Source organism: Lissotriton helveticus, chromosome 9 (assembly GCF_964261635.1).
Source record: "Lissotriton helveticus chromosome 9, aLisHel1.1, whole genome shotgun sequence".
Classification (NCBI taxonomy): domain Eukaryota; kingdom Metazoa; phylum Chordata; class Amphibia; order Caudata; family Salamandridae; genus Lissotriton; species Lissotriton helveticus.
In genome coordinates, this window is record NC_136070.1 from 918234524 (window position 1) to 918262408 (window position 27885).

Genomic DNA, 27885 nt, shown 5'->3' on the forward strand with positions numbered 1-27885 from the left:
TACCCTCCTCTTTGCAGACGACACCCTCCTTTTGTCTAAAACCCCCTCGGGCCTCCAGAAGTTACTTAACAGATTTAGTCTGTTTTGTGACGAGAGGGGCCTCATTGTGAACACTGCCAAAACTAAATTGATGGTGTTGTCTGCTCAAAAGAAAGTTAGGAGAACGAGTAGGACTTTAAGCGGGTCACCACTAGAGGTGGTGGAGGAGTTTGACTACCTGGGAGTCAGGATTAACAGCAGAATGAAATGGGACTCCCATGTGGCAAAAATGCTCCTAAACCTCAAAAGAGTCTCAGGAGCAATACTGAGAAACCAGCGCCTATCCATTAGCAGACCAGTAACCCCTGCTCTGGCTGCCTACGACGGCAAGGTCGTTGCCTCTGCTGTCTATGGCTCGGCCCTGTGGGGAGGTGAGAACATCACGGACCTGGTAAGAGCAGAGAACAAGTTCGAAAGGGATCTGGTCGCTCTCCCGCTTTCTACACCGTTAAAGCCCCTCTTTTCAGACATGGGTAAAAATTCTATTGCAGATATAGTGCGCCTTCGTTGGTCTTGGATGAGTTGATCACTTTGAATAGCGCAAACAGGATACCGTGGCTAACCAAACTGAGGCAGCTGGTCCTGAAGCTAGGTTTGGAGGATTCTTAGACCTCCCAGTGATGGAGCAGATTTCATCTGCAGTCAGGCATTGTTTTATTTTTGTGCTACAGACAGACTGCATTTAAGTTGCCACTCACATTTTGGTGCAAGTTAAAAACATGGCACATGAAAAACATGAAAGTGAGGGCTATTCAGTCTGAAAATGCTTTTGGTGAATTAACGTGTTTTTTTGCAATGTAGAGAAAAGTGGCCTTTTTACCTTTGAAGATTAATAGAATGTGTTTCTCTCTTCCCAGCTCATCCTTGCAATCTAAATTCACTATTTGTCTTAAAAGACTTTGACTTGTTGCATATTTTGTTAAATATTTTCAGTTAATAACACCTCTTTTTATAATGTGTGTGAATTAATAATGCACCAAACACTACACAGGGGACTGAATGCTTTTTGCATGAAAAGCTATCTAAAACATTTAAGCATGTTGTTGTGTGCGCTGTAGTAACTGTGTGTGCTTTTAAAATTTACACTAAAGCATGAAAATGCTATTTTGCACATTGCACATTTTTGCATGTTGTACACAAATTAGAAAAAGCAGCTTTACACTAATAGCTTGGCTAGGTAAACATTTATAAGGGGTATTAGTATGGAGTTGGGAAACATAATGGGCTGATTTACATGAAAATAATATTTTCTTTGTGTCTGTTTTATTTTTGGGGCCTACAATTAAATGTCTGCCTGTGAATCCAGCAAGGCTATGGCTTGCATTAAAAGAGAAGAGAGCATGCGCAGACACCAGCTTTCCTAAAGGAGTCAAGGACATCTTGAACTGTACATTCTTGTGATTGTGCCAATGTACCCGTTAGTTAAAAGTATCCATCTGACTGCACTGTGGAAGGAAGGAAGGACGAATTAGAATGAAACATTTTTCCTAGTAAATGTTGCATACGTTTATAAATGTATTAAATCATTTGCGCTTCTTTTGTTAAAACTGGTAAAGTCAGCTTTTTAGAATGAGTCAGGGTAGTGAGAACTCATGCCATCATGACTGACCAATCACGTACAAGTTTTCCTGAAGATGCTACACCTTTGTGTAGTCTGCCAAGAATTAGAGTATAAAATAATGATCTCTCTGGATGGGGGCTGGCTTTCTCAGCTCAGCTGGCTTCTAGGCTCATTAGGGGGGTGTGTGAGCTCTTGAGAGAAGGAACAGATTAGGCCAGACATCCTATGGGTTAGGCACGAGAAACGTCCCGGGAGATTGCTGAAGGGCGGAGTTGGCGCCCGAGGAGAGTCAGGGGGAGGTTTCTTGCTTCCACGTCATATTTTGGCACTGCAGGCCACATTCCTCTGAGGTCTGGTGAAGGGCGGGTTGTCTCCCTCCTTGTTTTGCTCTTTAGACACAGAGATGCACAGAGCAGCAACAGATAGAAAGGCTTTATAGAATAGATGCTAAACTTTAAGTTTATGCTTTGACTAATTAATTAGGTCTGAAAAGATTTATTTGACTTATGCATTTATTTCTCTTTATGGGAGATTTTTACCAACTATTTAATTATTGATTAGCTTTCCAAGACTATTTTCTTACAAACTCTTTAAGAATTTTGCGCCACATTTTCTTTCCTACATGTAATGCTTATATGCAGACTGTAATGTGTTCTGTATTATTGATATTTTTCATGTTCTCCAAATTCTGTAACCTGATTGATATTTTACTAATGAATAAAGGGTCAGAGAAAAACTTACTTTTGACTAGAAAATAAAACCCTTTAAATACTCAACAACTCTCTTTATTGGCTTGAATAATAAATTGCATTTTTGACTGTTCAGGTTTATTTAAAAAGTCTCTTGAAGGTAATACATGGTGTGAAGGGCCCAACACCTTTTGAGCGGTAAATTAGAGGTAGCATGAAGGTTTTACATTGAGAAACTACCAGAAGAAATTACCGCTCCATCACCAGTCCCCTCCTGACAAGTAAACCATCAAAAAAATATACTGGTATTGGGTACAGGCAGAGGAAGCAAAATACACAAAGTGGGGGGCTCCAACAACCCAATTTATGGAATTTAAACCCTGTAAGAAACTTGAGCCCTTTTTAGATTTCATAGAAATCCCAAGGGATAGGTCTCTTTTCTTGAAAATGAGATACGGATTCTACCCTTGAATAAGTTCACCTAGGGTTGGAAAAGAACGGGGGCTCAGGCTTTTCCTCTAAACTGCCCTGGGTGGCCATGTACGAGCGAATCTCTTCCCCACTTTTTGTTCGCTTGTAGGGCATACAAAAGACCGAGAACAAGATGGCTAAATCCGGTATGTAGAGAGATGGGTGTGAGAGATTTCAGAATTGCCTTGCGTATTCTTTTATCTGATACTACATCTCTCTTAGTTGTATGCGGGGTCGCTAATTATCTAGCTAGCGCGTGGTCTATCCGTACAAGACTGTTAAATGATGATAGAAGCTAGGCTTGGCCAGTTAAATTGTTGTATATATCCACTGCTGCAAATGTATGATATTGACTTTCTCTCTTTTAAATGTAAATACTTCGAATTTTCTCTTTTTATATTATGGATTGAATTGAAATGAATGTATTAGTTTTTAAAAACACCTGTTTTTATGTTTGTATTGTTTGTACTTTTATGATATGTAAATATCGAATAAAGTAGTACAAAAGCAATAGCAACTTCATACATAATCCAATTTTGCGCAAAGAGCAACCATGCAGCAGCAGGGGTTTATGTGCAAGTTATTCTAAAAAGAGAAAGATCAGAAACATTTGTAACTAAAACTTACACACGCACACATTCTCACTTCCCGAAGCCCCCATCTTGATTCTGAAGCACACACCCTTCACACACTTTTGGGGGCGATAATAAAGATAAAGATCAGCCTACTAACCCTTATTGCATCAGTGCACAGGCCCATCTGTCTCAGCCCTGTCAAGCTGTTCAAGGAAATGTTTGCCATCTAAATCGAGCAGTAAACAGCACCAAAAACACGATAAAGATTCTTCAGAAATCACTTTTTGTTACCATGCGGAAGCTTTGCCATTAAAACATATTAAATTACTGCACCGAGAGGTACTTATAAAAGTGAGAATTTTTAAACATGAACTTGGAACCATTCCTGTCCGCCCTCGTAACAATGTTGTTTGTGAACTAAGAGGCAAGTAAGCGGTCATGCCCACCCTGTACATGGCCCACATTTTAATAGTCTATTAAATCAAACAAAATATGTTTGTACGCTCTTACTTTGAACTCATGGTTTTGAAGGTGCTTTTATAAGCAGATAATGAAGAATATGAATAATGAAGAAAATGGAGGTTTGAAGGGAGTAAAATATTTGCCTACGGTCACACATTTTGGTTAAGCAAGGAAGCTGGGATTAGTCCTAGGTTTTCCGGTTTCATGTACAAATCAGCCAGTAAATGGGTATCTATTTGTCTCTCCTTTTTTTACCTCAAATGGTAACACTCTGTTCTGTACCCGTTTTTTCCTAAGTTCCACATTGCTTACCGAGCACTGGAGAGACAGGAATGATGTCTTCTTCCCTCCTTGTGGCAACTCATTTGTCCTACCTGGTACTGACAGGTAACAGTTAAATACATCAGATTGGTAGCATTATTGTTCATTTTCTACCATTATCTTAGAATGCTCGAGGAATTTATTTTGATACACAGCACCAGTGGACCGTTCAGTGTGGCAAGGGCCCAAGTGCCAGCAAAAAACGGGCCCTGTGAAATACAGCATGTTAGACTTGGTTTTTTCAGCAAATTCACCCCAGATGTTTTGCTTTTTGGCCTCCAGTTTTTTATCTTGTTTTTGTTGGTTTTAGGAGTCTGGGCACTTTACCACTGCTATTCAGTGCTAAAGTGCATATGCTCTCCATGTAAATTGTGTTTATGGATTGGTGTTTCCATAATTGGCTTATTTGATTTACTACGAAGTCCCTAGTATAGTGCACTGTGTGCGCCCAGGGCCTGTACATCAAATGCTACTAGTGGGCCTGCAGCACTGGTTGTGCCACCCACACAAGTAGCTTTTCAAAAGTGTCTCAGACCTGCCCCTGCCATGTCTGCGAGCAGTTTTTAACTGCCATTTTGACCTGGCAAGTACACCCACTTGATAGGCCCTTACCTTTTCTTACATCAAAGTCACCCCTTAGGTAGGCCTATGGTAGCCTCCTGGGCAGGTTGCAGGGTATTGAAAAGGCAGGACATGTAGTGGTGTATTTCTGCATGTCCTAATAGTGAAATACAATGCATTTTGTTTTCAATGTTGAAAGGCTCTCTCTCCCATAGGTTAACATCGGAGCTGCTTCATTACCCTTTACCAAGGTAGCTGGCCAGTGGGAGCTGATAGAAAAATGGAGCTTAGTATGCCTGAACTCAGGATTTAAAGTATGATGTTTACATTATGTGTTTGAAAATAGCACTTTTAGGACGTGGGTATTTTCTGGTCCAACCATCCTGTGTGCCTCTGCCTTTTGTGTATTCCCTGCCTGGGTATAGAGCGACTGGAGCAGGGGATGTGCATTCACACTAGACAGACACAAGGGGGTGGGGTTGAGGGTGTTCTGCCTTTCCTGAGTGTCTCCTAGCCAGGCTGAATAGAACTGGGCTGCATTTAGAGTGGTGGGAGGAGTTTTCACTGCAACCTGAATAGGCAGGGTCTCCTCTGCACAATGCTGTCTCCACCTCCTGTAGTGAAGTGGGCCAAGAGGGTAGAACTAGTTTGGACTGGGCTCAGATATCCTTGCCACAAAGAACAATAATAAAATGTGGCATAAATATTGGGGCCCTGACCCCAGGCCTTTAGATTACTCCTGGACTAAGGAACCTGCCGGGAAGAAAAGCTGGAAGAGCTGTGAGGGCAGACTACCACTTTGCTGCGTGCTTTGCTGGGTTGGCCTGCAGTTGCTGCTTCTGTCTTGGGCAGAGAAAGGACTGGGCTGTTCTTTTGTTAAGGGCTTGATGTAGAGCTTGCCTCCCGTTGGAAGTCTCAGAGAAATCAAAGACTTCAACATCTTCTGGGTACCGCCTTGGGGACACTGCGTTTCAGTGTCCAGAGAGGGAAACAGCAGTCCAACGCTGTCACAGAGACCGTCGGTGGTTCGGTGGCCTGAAGGAACCACTGCACTTCGCACTGCAACACTGGTCTCACCGACGACATCTGCTGCTACCAAGTCACTGCTTGCACGGCGACCTGTGGGCACCACACCTGCACCACCACACTTCACTCCACTGCCGTGGTCTCACTGACAGCGCCGCTCCAAGCGGACATCGCGCCATTGCCAGCACCATGGTTTGGGGGCACTGCTCGTAAGTTACACAATGTACCGCCCCATCCCACACCTCTGTCTTTGACCACCGAAGCCAGCCCTAATGACTCCAGATCCTCAACTGGCGCAATGGCATGATTCAGGACCTGTCCGCACCACAACGAGCACCACCCACTGCGCACCACAGCCTTGGTCTCATTGACTCCGCTGGGCGACTGCCACTGAGCAGCTGCCTGCACCGCAACCTGAGGGCACCGCATGCTGCACAGCTCCACTTCATGCCGCAGCCTCAACACCCACCACAGCTGGCCCACACCGCCATGGTGGGCCGAATAAAAAGGTACTGTTTTGAGCATCTTCCAACACCGCAGCTGGCCCACTCTGCCGCAGTTGGGTGGAACTGTTGGATTTGGGTTTTCACAACATCATGATAGCCCCGAATGGAGCCATCAACTTCAAGGAACTGTATATAAAGCCTGTTTTTGCATTTTGATCACTGTTAGAAATCGGGGTTTCTAGTTGGCAGAGGTAGGTACGTTCCTTTGTCCAAATAGGGATACTTGTTTCTAGTCAGGGTAAGGGGAACACACACTTCTAAAATAACACATGCTCACCCCCTTGGTAGCTTGGCATGAGCAGACAGGCTTATCTCAGAGGCAGTGTGTAAAGCATTTGTGAACACACAGTATTACAGTGAAAATACTACAAATGGACACCACACCAGTTTAGAAAAATAAGTAATCTTTATCTAAACCAAAATAAGACCGAACAAAAATCCACAATACAGTACTAAAAATATGATTCTTAAAAGGTAAAAACTGTTCTGTCCAATAAAATGCGGAATGGGACACTTTTACACAAAGTATCTTGGATGCGTTGAAAAATGCAAGCAAAAAGGGTCGTAGGAAAGTGATGCGTCAGTTCCTTAAACTCAGGGAAGGTGATGCGTGGGTTCCTTGCTCGGTGGTGGTGATTCGTTGGTTCCTTATTGCTGCGCAGGGGAGGTGATGCCTCGGTTCCTTACCGGAGAGTAGGTGATGCATCCGCTTCTTACTGCGAGGATAGGCGATTGTCGGTTTCTTACTGCATCCCCCAACAGTGCAACAGACTTGATGCCTCAATGCAATGCATGATGATCCGGTATGATGCGTCGGTTCTTTTCCAACCGGGCCTGCGTCAGAATCAGTGCAGTGATCTCAGACATCGGTGCTCAGGATTTGTCACACAGCAGACACTTCAGCCGCGAACAGGCGTTGCGTTGATTCTACGGCGGCAGCAATGTTTTGGAAATATAGTCCTGCACCGCTGTGATGCGTCGGAAACAGGAGATGCGTTGATTTTCACAGTTCTTGCAGTTTTCAGTCCCAAAACAACCTCCAGAGGTCCAGAACACTGGCAGGCACCTTTCAACAGGTCAGTACTCCCAGCAAAGGATTTCAGGGGGCACTGGGTGTGAAGTCCTTCCCGAGACTTCAGAACAGGAAGCAAGCTCTATTTCAAGTCCTTGGAGATCATCCTCAAGAAGGGGACACAGCTAACAGCAAAGTCCTTCTCCTTACCTTGGCAGAAAATAGCCACTGTAGGCCAGATAGCAAACAGCAAAGGGGCAGTATTCCTCCTCAGTTTCTCCAGCACTTCTACTTGGCAAAGGTTCCCATTGATTCCCAGTTGTGATCTAAAAGTTTGGGGTCTGGGCTCCTCTTTTTATACAGTAAATCTTTGTTCTCTGGTGCAGAGAAGCTGTTTTCCCAGCCAAAATTAGTTCTGATCCTCTCTGGTGCAGCTTCCTGGGAGGAGGTGGAGACAGGATTGTCTAAAGCAGACCAGGCCCATTCAGGTGTGAAAGAAATCTCCTCCCCTACTCTGGATGCAGCCGAAGTCTACTCAGCCCAGCCCATACTCACCCTGGAAAGGCGGGACACACCTAACCACCCCGTCCCTCCCCCCAAGTGGCTGTCTGAACAGAATGCATATCTCCAGCCCCTGTCACTCCACAGCCAGACTGTCAATACACAACCTAGTAGAGGTACACTGGATGGTTAAAGAAAATACCTCCTTTCTAAAAGTGGTATTTTCTAACCCAGAATGTAAAAATCACCCTCGGTAAAAGATGCATTTTGATATTCTGAGTTCAGGCATATCAAACTTTATTTTCCCACCTTGTTCCCATGGGCAGTTATGCTTATAAGATGTTATAAGCAAACTCCCCATTCTCTCCTACGGGACAGATAGCCTTACAATAGTGAAATCTTGGCAGTATTTCACTATAAGGACATGCCACACACATCAGGACATGTCCTACCTTTCACATACACTGCACCCTGCCCACAGGGGTACCTTGGGCCTACCTAATGGGTGACTAACATGTAAGAAAAGGGAAGGTTGAGGCCTGGTAAGTAGGTCCACTGGCGAGGTCGACATGGCAGTACCAAACTGCGCACAGACACTGCAAAGGCAGGTCTGAGTTACAATTACAGGCTGCATATGTGGGTGGCACAACCAGTGCTGCAGGCCCACTAGCAGCATTTGATTTACGGGCCCTCGGCACACAGTGCACTGTACTAGGGCCTGACTAGTAAATCAAATATGCCAATCATGCAATCACCAATTCATAAACACAATTTACAGGGAGAGCATATGCACATTAGCACTGATCAGCAGTGGTAAAGGGCTCAGAGTCATAAAACCACCACCAACAGGTAAGAAAAAATACAGGAGGAAGGCAACAAGTTCTGGGATGACCCTGAAAATAGGGCCAAGCCCAACAATCACTGAATGTTGGACTTTTATTGTTTTAGTCTTGTTTTACACAGATAAATATTGGATATTTTTCTAAAACTGGTGTGGTGTCCTTTTGTAGTGTTTTCACTGTATTATTGTTGGTTATATGAAAATGCTTTACACACTGCATCTGAGATAAGCTTGACTGCTCGTGCCAAGCTACCAAGGGGGTGAGCAGGGTTTAGACGTGTAATCCACTTATCCTAACTAATATGGTAGATTCTGCCTGGCTTAAGTGCATACCAATTTCTAACAGCAATAATTAGCGTACAGTTGGCCCTTCAGACCTCTGAGCACTGGAGTAAGTTCTTGAGCTACACCAATGGACGCTATGCAGCTGCACAGCACTAATTGTAGCATTTTCCTTTAGAGACACCAGCTCACTGTTTTCATGTACTGTGTATGAGCTGATGCTATTACCAGGGGTGTATATATCATAAGAGCAGTAGATGCAGTGGCACCGGGATCTACTGCACCATGTAAACTGCTTTATTTTATTATCCCAACAGTAGTAAAAGTGGCCATTTTCCTTGCTTAACCCAGAGCCCATGACTTCCTTCCTACGCTACTGTCTATTACCACTCTGCATCCTAGTCTGTCCAAAATATGCTCAAACCTGAGCTACGTGTCACTGCTAGCATTGATGGAGGACTATATTTTTGGGAAGGAAACTGGATTTGCTCAGGACCTCGCAGAGGTTATAATATTATTACAAGTCACTGAAGCTCCACTGTCTGAGCAGGAGTGACACCTCAGCCTACCTCTTCTTGGTGCATGCATGCTTCCCTTCTACCTAAAATAAGATTTTACATCGTCTCATTTACAAACACAGTTTTTTTTTAAATGCAGCCGTAAATAGATTTCTGTGTGTATGATTTTAAAACCACTGTACAGTACATACTGTTCTAAATGCATGTGCTTGTGAAATAGACACAACACTCACTCGTACATCTAAAGTGTTTAAAATATCCTGACCCTGTATTAATTATACCATAGTCCACATAATGTTCAGGATTGTGAGAGAACACTTTTACAAAAAGAAGGGTCCAAGCTGTGTTGCACTTGGAAATACTATGTTATGGTATGTGTATTTGTAAAGTGCTCTATCACCTACGAGGGTATCCGGGTGCTAAGCAGGTGCTTAGGAGTAGCCCTGCCTATGGTAATTGAAAAGCCAAGTCTTCAGCTTCTTGCAGAATTCAAAAAGGGAGGAGTAGGCTCTGATGTGTAGTGGGAAGCTGTTCCGCGCTTTAGGAGCAATATAGAAGAGCGCTTGACCTCCTGATCTGGTTCTGTATATGCTGAGGGCTGTGTGCCAGTAGGAGCCCTATGGAGTGGAGGTGTGTGGGTGGTTGGCGGAAGGATATGTGACTGTTAAGGTAGGTGGGACACAAGTTATGTAGTGTATTGAATGAGTGTGTGTGAGGAGTTTGAAATTAACTTGTTTGTGTATCAGGAGCCAGTGGAGCTCCTTGAGGTGAGGTGAGGTGTGGTGTGATGTGAGGCGAGTTCTGTGTGGGAAGTTGAGGATGTGTCTGACTACGGAGTTCTCGATGATTTGTAGTCTTCTAGTTAGTAGCTTGGTGATCCCGGCATAGAGGGTGTCCCTGTTGTCCAACTTGCTGGCGACAAGGGTGTGCGTGAAAGACTTTCTAGTATTGAATGTGTGAGTTACACAACTTTCAAAATACAATATCGCCAAAGTGAAACAAAAAGCTGTACTTGCAGAGGGGGAATTGGGTGGAGCGTGTGGGGTCAATTTTGAATTAGAGGATATTAGAGAAAGTATGTGCAGGAGAGAGTTAAAAAAAGTTGAAGGGAACAGAGACTACTTGTGAGATATGCATATGGAGGATTTCAGAAAGACACAGAGAAAAAGGGTGTAAGTGTCAAACAGAGTAAGACAACAGGGAAACGTGGTGTGAAGGGCAGACATTTTCAGTTCACATTATCACAACAAAATTATTGTTACTCATTTATTTCATACAGCTAAAAAAAGATAGAAAGATAGATAGAAAGATAGATATATATTATCCTATAAGTCACTCCTATGGCAGGCCTTGACACTCCTGAAGGCAGAGTGCTTGGTTTTGTGTGAGAGGGTGCCCTAGCATGAGCTGAGCCCCTCTGCAGATCCCTTACCTATAGCTGTTCTATGATATAGCCATACCATATACTCTTAAGTGCATTATAATCCTTGCGGTTAATGATAACTTTGGAATGGCTTTATCAAAACATGTCGTGTTTGGTGTCAAACAATTTGGAATACTACCCCCCCCCCCCCACCCTTCTAGAGGGAGAAGACATGTACACACTTACTTACCGGGTAGAAGTTTAAAAGAGCCTCAGCATCACAAAATGGATGCTGCTGCCACACACAAGTCTGACCTCCTGCTGCTGGACAAAACTCCGGCAGGGGAGGTATGGTCAATAGGTTTCCTGTCCAGGGAGGTGCCAGCACCTCCCCAGACAGGCTTTAGTGTATTGGGTCAGGGTGGGTTGCATTCAGTGAATGCTTTTCAGACACTGTCTGGGGCACACAAGGTGTCCCATGCATTTCCCTCTTCAAACCGGTTGCTGGGGCACTCAGCCCCAGCTCTGGCGCGAAACTGGACAAAGGGGAAGGGGTGTAACCACACCCTCCTCTGGTCCTCCATAGGTGGGAGCTTAGAGTTACTCCAACCCCTAAACTTGGTATAAGTATAGGAACCCAGTCACTTGGACTATTACCCTGGACAAAACTCTGAAACATAAATCTTGGACCTTCGACATTCCATATCGACTGGAAGACAGAAGATGGAAGAAATCTCCCTTGGGGTCAAGGAGTGACTCCCCTGTTCAAACAGGCACCAAAGAAGCATCTTGCCGGTCTGCATTTTCAAGACTCCAGCCAGATCCCGAAGAATCTGCGACACAGGACATGGACTTCCAGACATCTCCGAGGCTGACACAAGTCCCCAGCGAAGCAGAGACCTGTAGCTATCACAAGAGACTTCCCGAGCTTTCGTGAAGTTGTGCATTGGGCTACTTGTAGTCCAAGCCCTGAGCACCTTTTGCATCAAAGATTGTGGGCCTACACTCCACGAGTGTTCCGTGAGCCCGCTTTCAGCATTTCAGCTCGAGGCACCTTCATGATCCCTAGTCTGTTGGCTAGTGGGTCCCCACGAAGGAATCTACTTTGTTTGTAGGTCTTCCCTGGTTGCTCCAAATGTGCCCTGACTCCCCTCCAAAGGGTGAGTCCCTCAGACCTTGCTGGTCTGCACCGAAGTCCATCTTGCGTGGGTTGCTGTTGCCATGGCTGGTTGGGTCCAATCCAGATACCGACACTGCAGTACTCTACATCAAACGTGGGACAGCTTGAATCAAACTCCTGGTTGTCGTCAACGCCTCCTGGACCTCGTGGCTGAAGAGTCAAGCTTCACCTACTTCACCTTAAAGCACCCGACATCGGGTGGCATCTTCTTGTCGCCATCCTGGTCACTGGTTAGTGACCCAGACTCTGTCCCCTTTGCTTTCAGGTTCTTCAGATCTCCGATCCACCCTTGGATCCATCCGTACACTCTTCTCCTGGATGCCTGCAGCCTTTCTTCGCAGCTCTCCATTGGAATCGACGACAAAACCCAACACGAAAAAACACCTATGCACCCCGGCTTCCCTGGGTGAGGTAACACGAGTACTTTGGTGCTCCAGTGGGTCTTGACTCTCGAATTGTCCAGTACTGAAAGGATTTAACCGTAGTCCACTCCTAAGTGTCCTTAAACTATAACTTTGTAACTTTAACTTTCGCCATAGAAGTCAATGGTGATTCATGGCTGTGTTTAGACACTGCACGCGTCCCCGTGGGTCTCCTGCGTCCCTACCTTGGGTGGTTCCCGGTTGCCCCAGCAGTTCTACAGGCCCTAGGCCTCACTTCTATCCCTCACGTGGTTCCAATACCACTTTCTTAGTATATGGGTTGTGAGGCCCGTCGGGCAAAAAGTTTACTGTGCTAATTTACTGTGTGCTATTTAAGTTCTTGTATTGTACTTTTACCTCTAGCCTCAAAGAGACAAGAGATTATAGACTGGTAAAACTAGCTGCTTTTCATTCCTTCAAGACTTAGCCTGAAGGCTGCTCTCCACAGCTACCACTAGGATAGCTTTCTATAATGGTTGTCTAAACCTACCATCAATAAGGGTTGTTTGGACCGGTACAAGGTGCCCACTAGAATAGTGGACTTCATATGCCAGGCCAACTTCTCAACAGTCTGCTGCCCTATTCCTATGGTGTCAAAGTCTGTCATCCTCATTTTGCAGTGCTATCATCTAATCTACTGCAAATACATTTAAATGTGAGTGTTAGACTATTTCCAATCAAAAGTAGGTAATTTCTCTATCATGTTTTCTGCAGGCTACTTGCTGTATCATTTCATGTGGGATCTTCTAAAGGATCGTATCTGGCTCAGTCCTCCCTATGAATTTCCTAGTTCGCCCTGCTCTAAATCTCGTGCCGCATGAATGCCAGGGAAAACCTGCCTCACAGAAGGTGTAACAATGCAGGTTTATAAGCCTGCTAAGTGTAACGAATCTTAATGAACAAACATGAAAACATGCCTGGATGGCCTAAACTCGAACCCCAGGTAACTATTGCAGGCATAATCGATTTCTTGGAGTGCACAGACTTGGCTGCAGTGCGCAGAGACCTTACACTGCTGGATATAGAGGAAGAAAATTAGAGGGAACATTGATGGCCATGGCTGTGGGGTTCCGGTGGTCCACCGTACTTCAAACGTGAGCTGCAGCTGATTTCTGTCAGCTTTCCCTATTGGGGGCAGCAGGGCTTGCGCAGCTGCCACAAGGGCAATCCCTGAATTCTCCCTCTGGAACCCCCATGACCAGAAGGCACTGCAGTGTTGCCTGGAGGGATCCACACCACCCACCCCTCAACAGTCCGTCAGCACAGCATGAATCTTAGTGTAGTAGTGGACCAAAATGCGACAGGGTTTGCACAGGACCAGAACAGTTGGGGCACCTCCCAAATGGCTGTCCTCAGCTCATGGCACAGATTGGGACCACTTTGGCGATGCAAGAACTCCAAGTATATAATGACCTGGGTGCAGCTGCAGGGCGGTGGTCGTGATTGCACAGCACTCTCCCTCTTCAGGCAGCAGAATAGCTTTAATGGGTGAATGCCATAGTGCCTCAATGTCTTAATTTGAATCTTAAAGGATCTTGATGTGCCACAGGGGTTGTTCCATTCCAGAATGGAACAGGCACCTCACAATTGCGGCTGTCCGCGGCCCCCGCAGGGGGCAATCCAGCAGGGCGGCCCTTCAGTGCCATTTTGTCACCGCCCACTGCCGCTCTAGTCTTTGGGGGCTCCTACAGGAGCCCACTAGCCAGGTCGCTACTTTGGCATCCTTCCGGTGCACCAGGTTGGGGGGGGGGGGCAAATATGCCTCCCCCGCCCCTCCTGGCGGTCTCTGTTCGCCAGCTTCGCCATCTCCCCCCACCTCTTACATGGCGTGCAGGCTGGCAGGGTACTTTGAATGTTTTAATGTTTTCTTTTTGTGTTGCAGGTGGAGTTACAGGGCGATCTGGAAGCAGACTGGTACAGTAAGGGTACCCCTGTGCAGCACAGTAGGGTTGCCAGAGCCAAAGACCAGGGGCCTCAGGGCAGGTTCCTGGAGAAGCGAGATGGCACCCCGTTAGTCCTTCGGGCGGTTGGGGGCCGGAGGTTTGCCCTGCTACGCTCTGCCCTGAAAAGGGCATGAGTAGAACAGACCAACGTGTCAAGTGATCCGGAAGATGATGAGCAAAGGTAGCAGTGACAGGGTGTCCCACTGTGCTGGCTCACCAGGCGGGCGGGCAGCATAGGTTGCCCTTGGATCACCCGTAAGATAACCCGCATATTCTTGTATGGAATAAACCTGCAGCAATATTTTCCCATAACAAAGTTGTCTGATGTATTTATTCTTTCTTGCATGCTAAGACTGGGGGTGGGAGAAGTTGCCGGTAATGGCACTATGGCTGTCCTTGGCTAGCGATGCAGGGGGGGCGCTCATCACTGATCCAAGTACTTAACATATAGAGTGACCTAGGTGGAAAGGCATTTGGCAGTGTGAGGTCAGGAGGCACCCACTCTCGCACAGTACTGGCAGGTTAGTCCGTGAGGGTACACGGCCTCTGTAGCGCCCACGATGTTGAAGTCTGCAGCAGCCCCTATGCCCAAGAAAGAGAAGCCAGGGGCCCGCAGCAGTTGTGGGTACCGCTGTCCGTCAGTGGATCTTGCGCACCTAGAAAGTGTCCGCTGGCAGTGCTCTTAGTCAGCACAGGCGGCAAGGACTGGCAGGGCCTACCTCTGCCCGATTGTTCCCATTAGGGCTGCTCCACTCTGTGCAGGAGGAATCCTGGTCTTGGCCACTTAGCACCAGCGATTCTCACTCCTGGCCGGTCGCAGGCATTCACCTGAAATTTCAGTGGCAGTTCTCTGCAGTTCAGGGGTCCCCTCAGATTGTCGATCTGCCCTCAGTCGTGCTGCTCACGGGCAGTAGTGGCGGCACATCCTCAATCTGCTCACTCCCAGTCTGCAGCACTCTCAGCCCAAGCAGCGTCACAGGTCGTAGTAGCGACATCCACTCACTCAGGTACGGGGCTGCGGACTTACTGCAGTCTGTAGTCTCAGCAGTGCCTCATGCGGTTGCCATTTTGAGCTTGGCAGACGCCCCCATAGTTCAGCAGTCGCTGGCAGAATTTCGGTTTTTACGCAGTTGCAGGACCAAATTTGCTGATCTCAGTGTGTACAAGTCCATTTAGTGCCTGGATCCCCGCTTGCAGGAGAAATAAGAGCCAGATGGCAGGATAATTGCTGGATTTTGGCTCATGGTTGGAAGAACTGCACTAAAGTGCGGACATCCTGCCGTGGACTCTCTAGCGCCTCCCCAGGCAAGACTAGTGTGTCAAGTAGGAAAGTGAATCAGGACGTGATGCTGAGATTCATGTAAAGAAGAAAGAGAAAGAGCCTGTCACAAAGGCTTGCTTCAAAAAGGCAAAAGTGTCTGGACTGTTAAAAAAATATGCCCTGCAAACTATGGATACTTCTACATCACAGAATTTGGGCGATAGTGCTTTATGACATCCCAGCAAGACGTGACAATAGTGTGTGCAACTCTGCTCGACTTTCTGGTGGTGAATCTACTAGAAGAACATATACAGGTTGAAATAACCAATTAATACGTAAAGCTTCAAGCTGTAAAAATGTATAATTAAGGGGCTATACCAGGCAAAATAAAAGCAATATTTTAGCTATCTTTATCGGATGTTTATAATATTATTCTTGCAGAAAATCAATGGTTTCCACCTGAAGTTGGAGAAGACACGCCGACCCTCAAAGTCATTTGGAAAGACGTAGTCTATTACAGACTTGCTTTTGATAATTGCCATGGACCTACAAGTTCTGGCTTGGTCCTGAGCCATCAACACTACACCAGGATATTATATATGTCGTCTAGATGTTTTAAAATCACTCCGCGTGAGTCCAATCGGGATGTCTTATAATTCAAAACCTGTGTGGAATAAAAGGGAAAAAAAGAATATGTCCTTAATCCTATAGTCAAAAGAATACAGGGTCAATTCATGTGCCATCATTCTCTATGAGGTTCTTGTAAAACCGGACGCAACCTCATCACTTATTTAGATCATATACCCCAACCACCCGCCTACAATCGTTCATATTGGCGGTCCTGAAGAAGGTGGTCACATTCTCTCTTCTACCACCAAGACGTATGTTGAACAATCTATGCTATACCCAGCCCACAACACCGTCATGAAGGCCAAAAAACATTGGCCTGTTGTATGACCAGCTAGTGTATGTGATCTCAGGAGGGTATGATATGTTGTGGAGTATGAATGAGTATGCATGTGTTTGTTCGAGGCTAACATATGTTGGTGATTCAATACACAGGGGTTGTCAAAAAAGAAACTTCATGTGAATGAATTTATCCATAGTGATTGTTTTCTCTTTGTAAAAACATTAAATGTAGGAGGCAAGATGGCGGATGTGCGCGCATCCGAATGAGCAGTCCGTGGTGTGCCTCACCTATGGTCGCTCCTTTCCTTCCTGACTGCGAGTTGCTGTTTTCTCCGAAGAGGGGCGAAAAAGTTGGTAATACCAGGGATGATCTTGGACTGGATCCGTTTTTAACGGCAATCTTCTCGGAAACCTCCCTGATGTTTGTGGCGCTGCTACCGCTTCACCGCTGAGAATTTCACAGGTGTGCCCAATGGAGCAGCGAGGTTGGTGGCGCTCAGAACTGACGGTTTGTCGGAGACAGCGTTCTGTTCAAACGTCGAGAGTCTTTGCGGCAGAGGTACTGGAAGTATTGACCATGCCGCTGGTAGCACTGTTGTAAATGCTGTGAAATTTACTAAACAGAGTAAGCAACGTGTCGCACGGAGCGCTGATCGCAGGGCAGGAAATTCGAAGATGCCGCCGAAGAACACTAACATAAATGCACAAAACAAAGCGGGAAGACCACAAACTCGTGCAGTTGCAGCTGCAACGGAGAGTATAACAGAAAACCCGGAGGAAAATATTCTAGCGCAAGAAAGCATTACACAGCCTAAGAATATCGGACCGGTAATGGAGATTACCAGCCCTCTCATAAGGCTCCCTACACCTGAGACAGATTCTATGAAAACGGGCACGGCAGAAGGGGTTACACCGAAAATTCCAGGAATGTTTAAAAAGAAAAACTTACCTAAAGGTAATCAACAAATGCCTGATATTCCAAAGAAATGTTTAAATACCAACAGTGCAACTTTAGCTCCTAAAATAATGCAAGTAACAGAAGCTCCTTTAAGTACTGTAGAATTCTCAGCTTTGGAATCGGTTTTACATGCAAATCATATACAGGATATCTCAGCTTCGCAGATTGTAAACTCGCACGGTGGTGAATCTGAGGAGCATATAACCCCCAGAAGTGGCAGGAACTTTGCTAGAATTTGCTGGAGACACAGAGTCTATTGATTCTGCAGGTAACTTCTATTCAATGTCAGACCTCTCTAATGCTCTAGAGACGGAAAGCATAGAGGGTGAGGAAGAGTGGATAGATGATAGAAGTGTGGCCAGCACTACAGGCACGACAGGTTCTATACAAGAAGAGGATGACGAGGATGTGACACCAGCAAGGAGGGAGGAATGGTCTCTTGAGGAAGGCACAGTGCGTAAGATTGTGAATAGCCAACCTCCTCCAGTGGTGCCTGGTAGCGTGGAAAATGCGGGGTCACCAATTTTAAATCAGACGACAGAAACTAGTAAGAATGTGACTGAGGTACATCTAGAATCTGACATTACACTGGAAACTATTTACTAAGTGATGCTACAGCACCGTGAAGATACCAAGCTGGAAAATTTGCGAACACAGGGAGCAGTTCGGAGGCTCCAAAATACGGTGTATAGAGTAGCCAAAACCTGTAATGAACTGGCCTCTAGAGTAGGGGAGGCAGAAGAAAGGATTTCTTCAATTGAAGATGAAATGTCCCAACAGAAAACGCAGATTACCACCTTACTGACTTTACGGGAAGACATTGATTGGAAACTCGTTGACTTGGAGAACAGGTCAAGAAGAAACAATCTACGCATCCTGGGTATCCCAGAGGGGAAAAAATACGCACCAGTACATTATAGCTCTTTTCACAGAATCTTTTCCCGAGCTAACCCAGTGGCAGTGGGATATAGATGTCCAAAGGGCTCACAGATTTACATTTCATGTGAGAAACTCTAGAGGGACTGTGAATGTAAAACCGAGAGCAATTTTGATATGCCTGAATAATTTTCTTGCAAGAGAAGCGCTGTATGATTTAGCTAGGCCTGACCGAAAACGGAAGGGGAAAGGAATAGAATTTTTCGTAAGACCGGACTATTGTCAAGTGACAGTACAGCAGAGATGGCACTTGCGCCAGCTTATACCACTCTTCCAGGCAAAAGGAGGACAGGCATTTCTGCTTAATCCCGCCAAGCTTAAGAATGTATATAAGGAGAAAACGCGATTTTTTATTTCTGAGAACAGGGCTAAGGAATACCTGGCTTCTCTGTAGTAAATAGATAGCTAAATGTAGTAAGAAAGACTAATTATTATATATTTTTTCTTAGAGAGAAGTCCCTATATTGTTATTATCTAAAAGACAATTAGGCTTTTTTTGTCTAGGGAGATCTCCCAAACGCTCAGTTTTCTTTTTGTCTACTAAAATGTCTGCTTACTATTTATGATGGAATATGGGGGGACTGGGCAAGTATAGAATAGAAAAGTAGGAGTCAGGGACATCATGCTTGTATGTATACTTTAATGAAAGCAACTACTATCAGCTCTGTTTTTTGTTTCTTTCGCTTTAAAATTATTGTATTTCTCGCTGTCGGGGGATCGGATGCGATTAGAGGGATACACACCATACTTCTCTTTCCATCACGTATGGGGAGTCTTTTGTCCCTTTGCCTTTTGTGGGAGGGATTCTGGGTGGGAGTGGGTGGGTCTTGGGTTGGGGGGACAGGAAAAAACAAGGGGAGAGCAGAATTATTTTTGACAAATAGATGTATTAATCTGATGCTGATTAAATATGTATGCAGTGTGGATACTAGTCATGTGATATTTAGAAGAAATCTAATATGTTATGGATATATCCAGCCAAGGTATCTGATTCTTGATAATGGCTAAGTTAAGGATTTGTTCATGGAATGTCTGGATTAAATGATAGGAAAAAGAGAGGAATAGCGGCACAAATTATACAGATTTTGAGATGTGATCTTTTATGCTTACAAGAAACCCATCCGTCATGGAGTAATAGACATTTGCTCTTGGATCTGGGTATGGAGGTTGTAGGGGCCTCTAGACAAGGCTTTACAACTAGAGGAGTAGCAATATTGAAAAGGAGGGGGAGCGGTACCTGTAAACGTCTAAAAACGGATCCTTTTGGAAGGTGGGTGATTACAGACTTTTGGTTAGGGAATAAATCTTGGATTATCTATGCTATATATGGCTCGAACGTGGATGATCCTGAATTGCTACATTTTCTCAGTGTAGAACTTGCAGGATGGCCTGCCCCGCTTATACTGTGTGGGGATTTTAATATCCATTTGGAGGCACAATTCGATATAATTAATGACGAAGGATATTCAGGCAAAGTTTATAAAGCCTTAATAGGACTAGTTAGGGAATTTGGTCTGGCTGATGTCGGTCATGTTAAAAATATGGGCGCCTCTGGGTACACTTTTTTTTCGGCCCCCCATCAGAAATGTGTGCGTTTAGATTGTTTTTTTATAACTTCTAGAGCTATTATGGACCTCAAGTATCTTATTCATCCTAAAATAATATCGGATCATAATCCCATTCTGATAGAATTGGTGGTAGATGGTACAGCTACTCTCCTACGCAATCGGTGGACATTTGAACAGAAACTACTTGCAGATACTGGTTATATAGAGCATTTGGGGAAATGGATAAATAATTTTTTGAGATATAATCGTGGCTGTGCCTCCCCGCAAATGGTTTGGGATGCACTGAATTCGGGATACGTGGTGAGACACTTTCATATTCTATAAATAAACAAAAACAATCCCGAGAACATATGGCTTTACAAATTAACCACATGCGTGCGGTGCCGATTTCCGCGCTGCGCTTCATTTTTAAAAACCCCGCGGTGCATGACGAGCTCAGGTCGTCATGAGCGTACGAGAGGCGTAACTCATGACGAGCTGAGCTCGTCATCCGCCTCGAAGGGGTTAAGAAGCTACAGGAATGTGAATCTAAGCTTATAACAGCCATGAGGCTTTCTCAAAATACTGAAGATTTAAAGTCTGAATTAGCCATTCATAAATCAAGACTATATGATAATTTTGCAAAGAAACTTGCAGAACAGATAGCTGTTAACCAGGCGAAAGTATATGAGGTAGGAGAAAACACAGGTCGAATTTTGGCTAAAAAAATGTGTCAAAAGGAGGCTACTAATGTAATAAAATGTATTCAGGACCAGACAGGACAAAATGTGGAAAAACTCGAAGAGATTCTCGAAGTCTTTAGATAATACTATTGTAATTTATATAAGGAGGAAATAACTAAGTATACATCAGAAAGCTTCTTGAATTATAACAATAATGGACCTATGACCAAATTAACAATAGAACAGTCCTTAATCCTTGAGAGATATATAACTTGGGAGGAAATGGAAGCTGCAATCCTCTCCTTAGCTTCGGGTAAGGCTACAGGACCCGATGGAATTCCATTGGAATTCTATAGGATGTTCCGACATATATTAAAACAAGACAATGTTTACATTTACAGAAGCACAGCAAGGTAGACCGCCAGAATCTTGGAGACACTCAATTATTATGGCTTTCCTGAAGAAAGATAAACCACCTACTTCACCGGCCTCTTAAAGACCAATCTCTTTAATTAATGCCGATAGTAAGATCTATTAGAAGATTTTAGCCTCTAGAATATCTGGTATAATATCATTCATTGTATCAAATTTTCAACATGGATTTATCCCTAATAGGGATACCACAGATCATATCCGGCGGCTCATTGCTCTTATGGATTGGGCACAGGCGACAAGGACGCCTGTGGGAATTACCCTGTTGGATGCCGAAAAGGCATTCGACAGGGTAACATGGCCGCACCTATGTGATGTGGTGAGTCAGAAGGGTTTTGTCCCGAAGATGATGTTGGCTCTGAAAGCTTTATATATCTCACCAACAGCATCTATTAAAATAGCAGGGCATGAGTCCACTCCCTTTTCGATATTCCGGGGAACCCGACAAGTGTGCCCTTGCTCCCCGCTTTTATTTGCCCTGTATATTGATGTATTTTTAAATAAACTGAACAGTGCTGAAGACATAGAACCAGTCAAAATCTTACGGATGAATTATAGAGCATTGGTATATGCAGATGATATCATAGTAGTTACAACAAATATCCATAAAACAATTCCAACTATAGAAGATTTGGCAACTAAATTCGGCTCTTTTGCTGGTTATAAATTGAACATCTCTAAAACTCAAACACTATACCTAGCAGAAGATCTACCTCCTCCTCTACACATTAAAACAGTGACAGAAGCTACATATTTAGGTATTAAAATCGGCACCTCATTGGCTAATATTCCGGCCTCAAACTTTAATGTAGTTCTAAAAAAAGACTAACTCAATGCTGGAAAGAATAGATCATCTCCATTTTTCGTTAACTGGTCGGGCCAATATTTTAAAAATGGTGGTTCTTCCTAAATTTCAATATATGTTTTGTGCTATACCTCTAGAATTTCCTCCTAGATGTTTTAAAGAGTTAGAGAGAATGTCTGCAAGATTCTTATGGAGTTATAAGCAACAGACAAGCGTATACAAAAATGATATTGCCCAAAGAAAGAGGAGGGTGGGGCCTTTTACTTTTTGTATTACTATATAGACTCTGTTTTACAGTATATAGGTCCTTTAGTGATTGGTGATAAGGCAAGATTATCTTTGAGTCACTCCCCTTCAATTTATGAATTTGCTATGGGAGAAGACTGTAGGGTTTGTCTAATAAAAATAATTGAACCTACCTACTTTAAAAAAACGAGATTTAAGATTTTAAAATCAGCATATATGGTATTGAGGCTAATTAAACGACAAATAGGAATTCTAAAAGTAACACTATATACACCTTTTAATGCAACAGACATTCTACCATCAATATGGCGTGATAATGTGTCTAGATGGCGCTTAAAGGGTATTCTATGGCTAGGTGATATAATCTCTGATGGATCTCTCCTCCCCTTTCCTGCCCTCCAGGAAAAATGTAATTTATCTGGCTCTGATTATTTTAAGTATTTGCAAATTCATAGCTACATTAATAAATTAAGTTCACCTTTAAAGAGAATTCCTATCATTGATTGCCTATATAAGAAAACTTCAATTGGTCTGTATTGTAAACTCTTGCAGGCATCATGCCCCGATGACATGGAGCTATATCAAAGTAAATGGGCAGCAAAACTGGATATGGAGTCAGTCAATTTAGAAGAATCCATTAAACTAGCCAATTAAATTTTAATCACAGGTCGTTCTAGATCACAACATTACATGGCAATATTTGATCTTTATTACACTCCCGGCCAGATCTCAAAGTGGGAGACGTCGGTGGGCACAACATGTAGTAGATGTGGGGAGTTCGCTGCAGACGCGATGCACATGTTTTTTTTATGCCCAAAACTGAAGGAATTGTTCTCCTCTATCGAAAAATTCCTGACTATTGTGCTGCAGATGGCAGTATCCATTACCGGGGAATTGGTACTGATTGGGGTAACATCCGATGTAATACCTGAAGAGAGGAAACAATTCCTATTTATCTGTTTGGTGGTTATACGCTCTTGCATTACCCGTGACTGGATTAGTACTGCCCCTCCCTCCTTCGAGACTTTGCGGGCGGGGTTACTGGCTAAATATAACTTAGAGCTGGCTATTTATAAGACCAAGGGAAGAAAGAAAAAGAGAATGGGCATGAAAATATGGGCACCCTTGATGGAATTGTCTAAAGGGTAAAATTTGAGTTTACCTTGTGTGACTGGATATATCGAGCCATGAATTGGATTTTGCTGTATTATTTTATACTATGTGAATATTTTAGATTTTTTGCTCTGTTGTAATGCATAATATACTGCTTTGCTTTTTACTTGCCTGTATAAAATCACAAACCATTCAATAAAAATATATATTTTTTAAAGTAAAAACAATAAATGTATTACATTCTTGTAAATAAAAAAAAAGTTTTATTATGGAAAAAATAATGTATTGAATATAATGTATATCTTAACTTTTTTGATAAAAAAATTAAATGACCATATGAAAAAAGAAAAAAAAGTAATGGTTTTATAAAAATAGAAAATTGCTGTGAATCATGTCTCTGATGCCAATGGCCCAATAAAGCTGAATTAGCCTTAGCAAAAGAAATATAGGTCAAGTGGGAGGTGTTGAGCTTGCTTTTGATTACTTTCCCCCAGACCTAAAAGTTCTTTTGAAGGGGGTTCCCATATTTACGTATCACTGGCCTCCAGTCTTCAAAAGGGATGTACCTGATGATTAGATGTTAGCGCAAACATTTTCCTCCTTTGTACCCGATGTCCTCCGGTAAAATTATGCAAGTGAGTGGACTGTAAATCATGCGCCAGATGTGTATAGAAGCCAACCATTGGGTGTCAAAATGTGATCCAAAGAGAAAGTGTGCTTGCCCTGCTTTATCATGTGCCTGCATTACGTGGCCTCAGGTAGCATTTTCTAAGCTAGAAAATAAACCAAGTTTATGAGAAACCTGTGAAGTTTGAAGTCAAGAGGACTTTTTAAACTGGAAATGGTTCAGAATTGGCAGACGGTTATTCAAAGGTGAAGAGCAGAGCTCAAGCCAAGCTGGAAGATTGTAGCTTCAGGCAACCGGACAAGATCTGGCTAGCAGCTTGCATCTATGTCAGAAGTTTCTACATAAGACTACTGTGGTTCACAATAGACTAAGTCTAAAGCAATGGCTTTAGCATCTACCCATCAACTACCACGAAAGCCTCCTTTTTGTAAAGGTAAGGGGGGGGGGGGTCAGAGCATGAGAGTGACTAAGATCAGAGTTCTCACATATCAGTAACTGAAGGTCTTTGGGTGTTCCAGAGAGCACCCCGGCATTTAGAAGAGAATACAGGCAAGAGGCCTGGACAAACAGCCCGATGTGCAAGTTGCCTGGGACCAGCTGGTTCATATACCAAGTCAATACCCTATCTCTAAAAGCACCCGTTCAATCTACCTGTACACAGAAATGAAAACAAAGCTGATTTTTAACTTACTGCTAATGTTCAACTGCAGGAGCAATGTTCTTTCTCTATAAGCACCACTGAATACTGAAGGTTCATTTGGAGGAGCTCCAGTCCAGGGTGGTTTAAACAGAAAGAGCTTCTTCACACCATCCACACAGCTTCACTAGGCCAGGTTACTATTACTTCCATCTTAGTCAATTTAGGAACATTGTCTATCCAATACCTGGGTGGTAGATATATCAGTTTATTCCAGGTTAAACTATATATTAGAATAAAAGCATTGGAGGGTAGACTCACTCCTACTGATAGGTGCTTGTTACACTGGATGTAAGGGCAGGATCACGTTATAAATGTTTGCATTCTTAACTGAAAGCCGTAGGATCCCCCTTCAAATCAGAGGTTACCTTCAAATATATTCCATCTAGTATAAGACGTACAGAACACGTATTGAGAGTCGAAAAACATTTCTCAGCAGTTAATTCCCCATCTTCTTCGAAAAGATTGGTAGATATCTCAGTCTGTGATATTAATTCCCCCAAAAAATTTTCAGTCCTTCAAATGCACCAATACTGCCCACACACGTTTAATAGGTTGGATCCCACCTAAGAATGTTCTGTTTAAGAGAGTAACAAGTAGCACCAACGGGTAACGAGTATCTTACTAATGCACAACTTATGTCCGACCACAAACCTAGGTATCGCATGCACTGGTCAGTGCAGACATGCACACTAATCTTCTGTGAAATGCACAAGCCCAACTGTCAAGAAAAGTTATTTTTTATTGCTTGCTGTTATTATGGGGTTTCTGAAAGTGCATATCATTTTAGAGGGGGCTTCTTGGAAGGTTTAGTCCACTGATACTCAATGTACGACATGGGAGCTGCATACAGCCCCCTGGTCAACAGCAGCTCTGAGTTACTGTTGACTAGTCTCAGCACTAACAAAAAAAAAAAGATGGTAAATAAACAGGCAAGCATTTATTGAAATGTTAATTTGTGTTAAAGAAAGGAGGTAACGAGGCAGCCCGCACTGCTCAACTTTAGGAACATCTTCATTTTAAAGACATCTTGCAGTAAAAGTTTTAAAAAAATGTGTCTCTCTTCAAAATTCGAAAAGTGTATTTAATTAACATGCAGATTATATCACTGCATTCAGCAGTTAGCAGTATTATTTTAAAAGTGATCGTTTTCAAACATGAATTTAGAAACATTAATTCTTCCCTCCACGCTAACAATAATGTGAATGGTGAACTAAAGAAGCAAGTCAGTTGTTATGTGAACTCCTGGGTTGACCAGGGTTCTTATAAATGAACAACACTATAGTTTATTAAATCAAACACAGGAGAAGGTTTTGTACACATACCTAGAGGTCATTTATTTTGAGGTCCTCTTATTTGTGATAACTAAGAAAAACGAGGGCAATTGAAATAAATCAATTGGCTAGGATCACACAATTTGATAAAGTGTGGAATCCGGGATTAATGCCAGGGTTTCTGGTTTCATTTCTGTGCAATTCACCCACTAGAAGTATGTGTTTCTCTTCCCCTATACCACCTTACTGGATTTTAGCCAACAATCATCAAGCCTGAAAAGGGGCCACCTGTCAGCGTCGAACTGCCCCCTGTAAAAAGTAACACTAGCCCAAGCCATTCTGAGTCGAATTAGAGTTACCACGTCGCTCCTTGTGGGGAAGGACACCTATTGGTCCTCGGAATATTTGAGAACTAGATGCATTCTGGGAATTGTATTATTGATCCAGTTCAAATGAAGCAACGCACCCCAAAAATGATTTCTAAAGGGAAGGTGCATGGATTGACTTCCCGCGTGTGTCAGCCAGCCAGCCAGCCCCCCCCCCCCCCCCCTCGACAGAGACAGGTGAAACCACTAGCATACGTGTCCATTCTCCGAATTAAAAAGAATAGCAGGCCAGCACTACTAACTACCACAACAAGGTAATTGCTCGATAAATCACGGAAACTACAACTTTTTAACTAATCGCCTGCTTCTAAAAGTACCCTGCTTGAAATTCCAGTTGGCCAGTTACAAATGCCCTTAACAAGATCATGTTACTGGTGTGTCCGTCCTTAAGGTAAACGGGAGTTGCCCTCCTACAGCTCTTCTTAAACGTGCACAAAAAAATATATAAATTTAATTTGGAATTTGATAGACTTACTTACAAGCCAGATGATTGGCTTCAACACCTCATAGTCCCCTGCCAGGGAAGCGTTTGCCTCGGGTAACAGCCAAACCACCTAAGCGAGACACACTAACTGCTTGCTGTGTGCCCTCGCCTTCCACACCAGGTGACCGAAGGCCCCGGCCTGACTATTCAATTTGAAACCTCCTCTCCTTTGGAATTCTGGGACATGTAGGCTCAGGTATAAGAGGTCAGAAAACGAAAAACAACAAATTAAAACAGATGCTTAATTTGTTTTTTTAACAATCAACCTGTTTGTAAACATTATGTTTTTATACTTCGTTTTGTTTGTCTCATCTCGAGCACAATGATTAAAATGTTGTTTGAATTGTATAAAAAAAATTATTCCGCAAACAACGCCTCGAGACAGTACTGAGGCATCAATAATTGTAAACAAGCCTGTTTTTCCACCTAGTGCTCCCGGGGTTGCGACTGTCTTAAAGTTTGCAATCATGGAAGTAAACCAGGGAGTAATGTCGTGATTTTCCAGGCTAACACAATCTAGTCAAGCAGGAAATAAAAAATAACATCGCATGTTCATGTAATTGGCAAACTTTATTTTCACACGACATCTCCTCTCAAACAAAATATCGAAAAACATTTACAGCCAAATTAGGATCGGCCCCTGTTGCATATGATGTTTGGATAACAGCTCTCACGTTTCCAAATGTCAATTTTTTTGGGCTAGTTTTATATAGCGCCTCAACCAGAGGGTATTGAAGCGCTTTACACATGCACCAGTCAGTGCTTAATTTGTAAAATAATAAGTGTCAGCGTCCTGACCAGGCGGCCACTGCAGCTTGCACCATCCATTGCCCCAGCATCGCTGCCTAAACAACTACTAACCATCTTTCTCGCCTGCAAGTGCGACACTTCAGATTATTCCAGGTACCCAAAGCTAAAGGAAGGGCTGGGGAGGCAGGTATTAGTCATTTTTCATGTATATTGTATTCACAAGCAACCAATGTACTGCTCATCTCTAAATTAGATGAGCAGCTCCACCAAGTGGCAGAGTGTCATAAGTGTGGTGTTTACAATAAAGTGCTGGTGCCAGCACCAGAAACCACCGGCTCAAATTAAGCACTAGCACCAGTTACATTGCACAAGGACACAACATTCACTTTTTAAGCCACGGGAGATAAAGTTTCCCAGAACCACGATGTTAGCCTGACCCTGATACTGCAACGTGGTTCATCAGTTCCAAAGTAGCCAGCTCTGGCCATAGTGTATATACACTC

General features: G+C 43.6%; 1 protein-coding gene across 3 annotated transcripts in view; it reads right to left on the bottom strand.

Annotated features, from left to right (window-relative positions):
• Nucleotides 1–26742, bottom strand: part of LOC144783056 (uncharacterized) — a 690025-nt gene extending 663283 nt beyond the window's left edge. For 2 of the 3 annotated variants that reach the window (XM_078662229.1, XM_078662227.1), the window contains exon 1: nt 26624–26742. The gene's annotated coding sequence lies outside the window, so the exon portion shown is untranslated. The remainder of the gene's footprint in view (nt 1–26623) is intronic. The other variant, XM_078662228.1, reaches the window with a different exon arrangement.
• Between the last annotated feature and the right edge of the window lie 1143 nt (nt 26743–27885).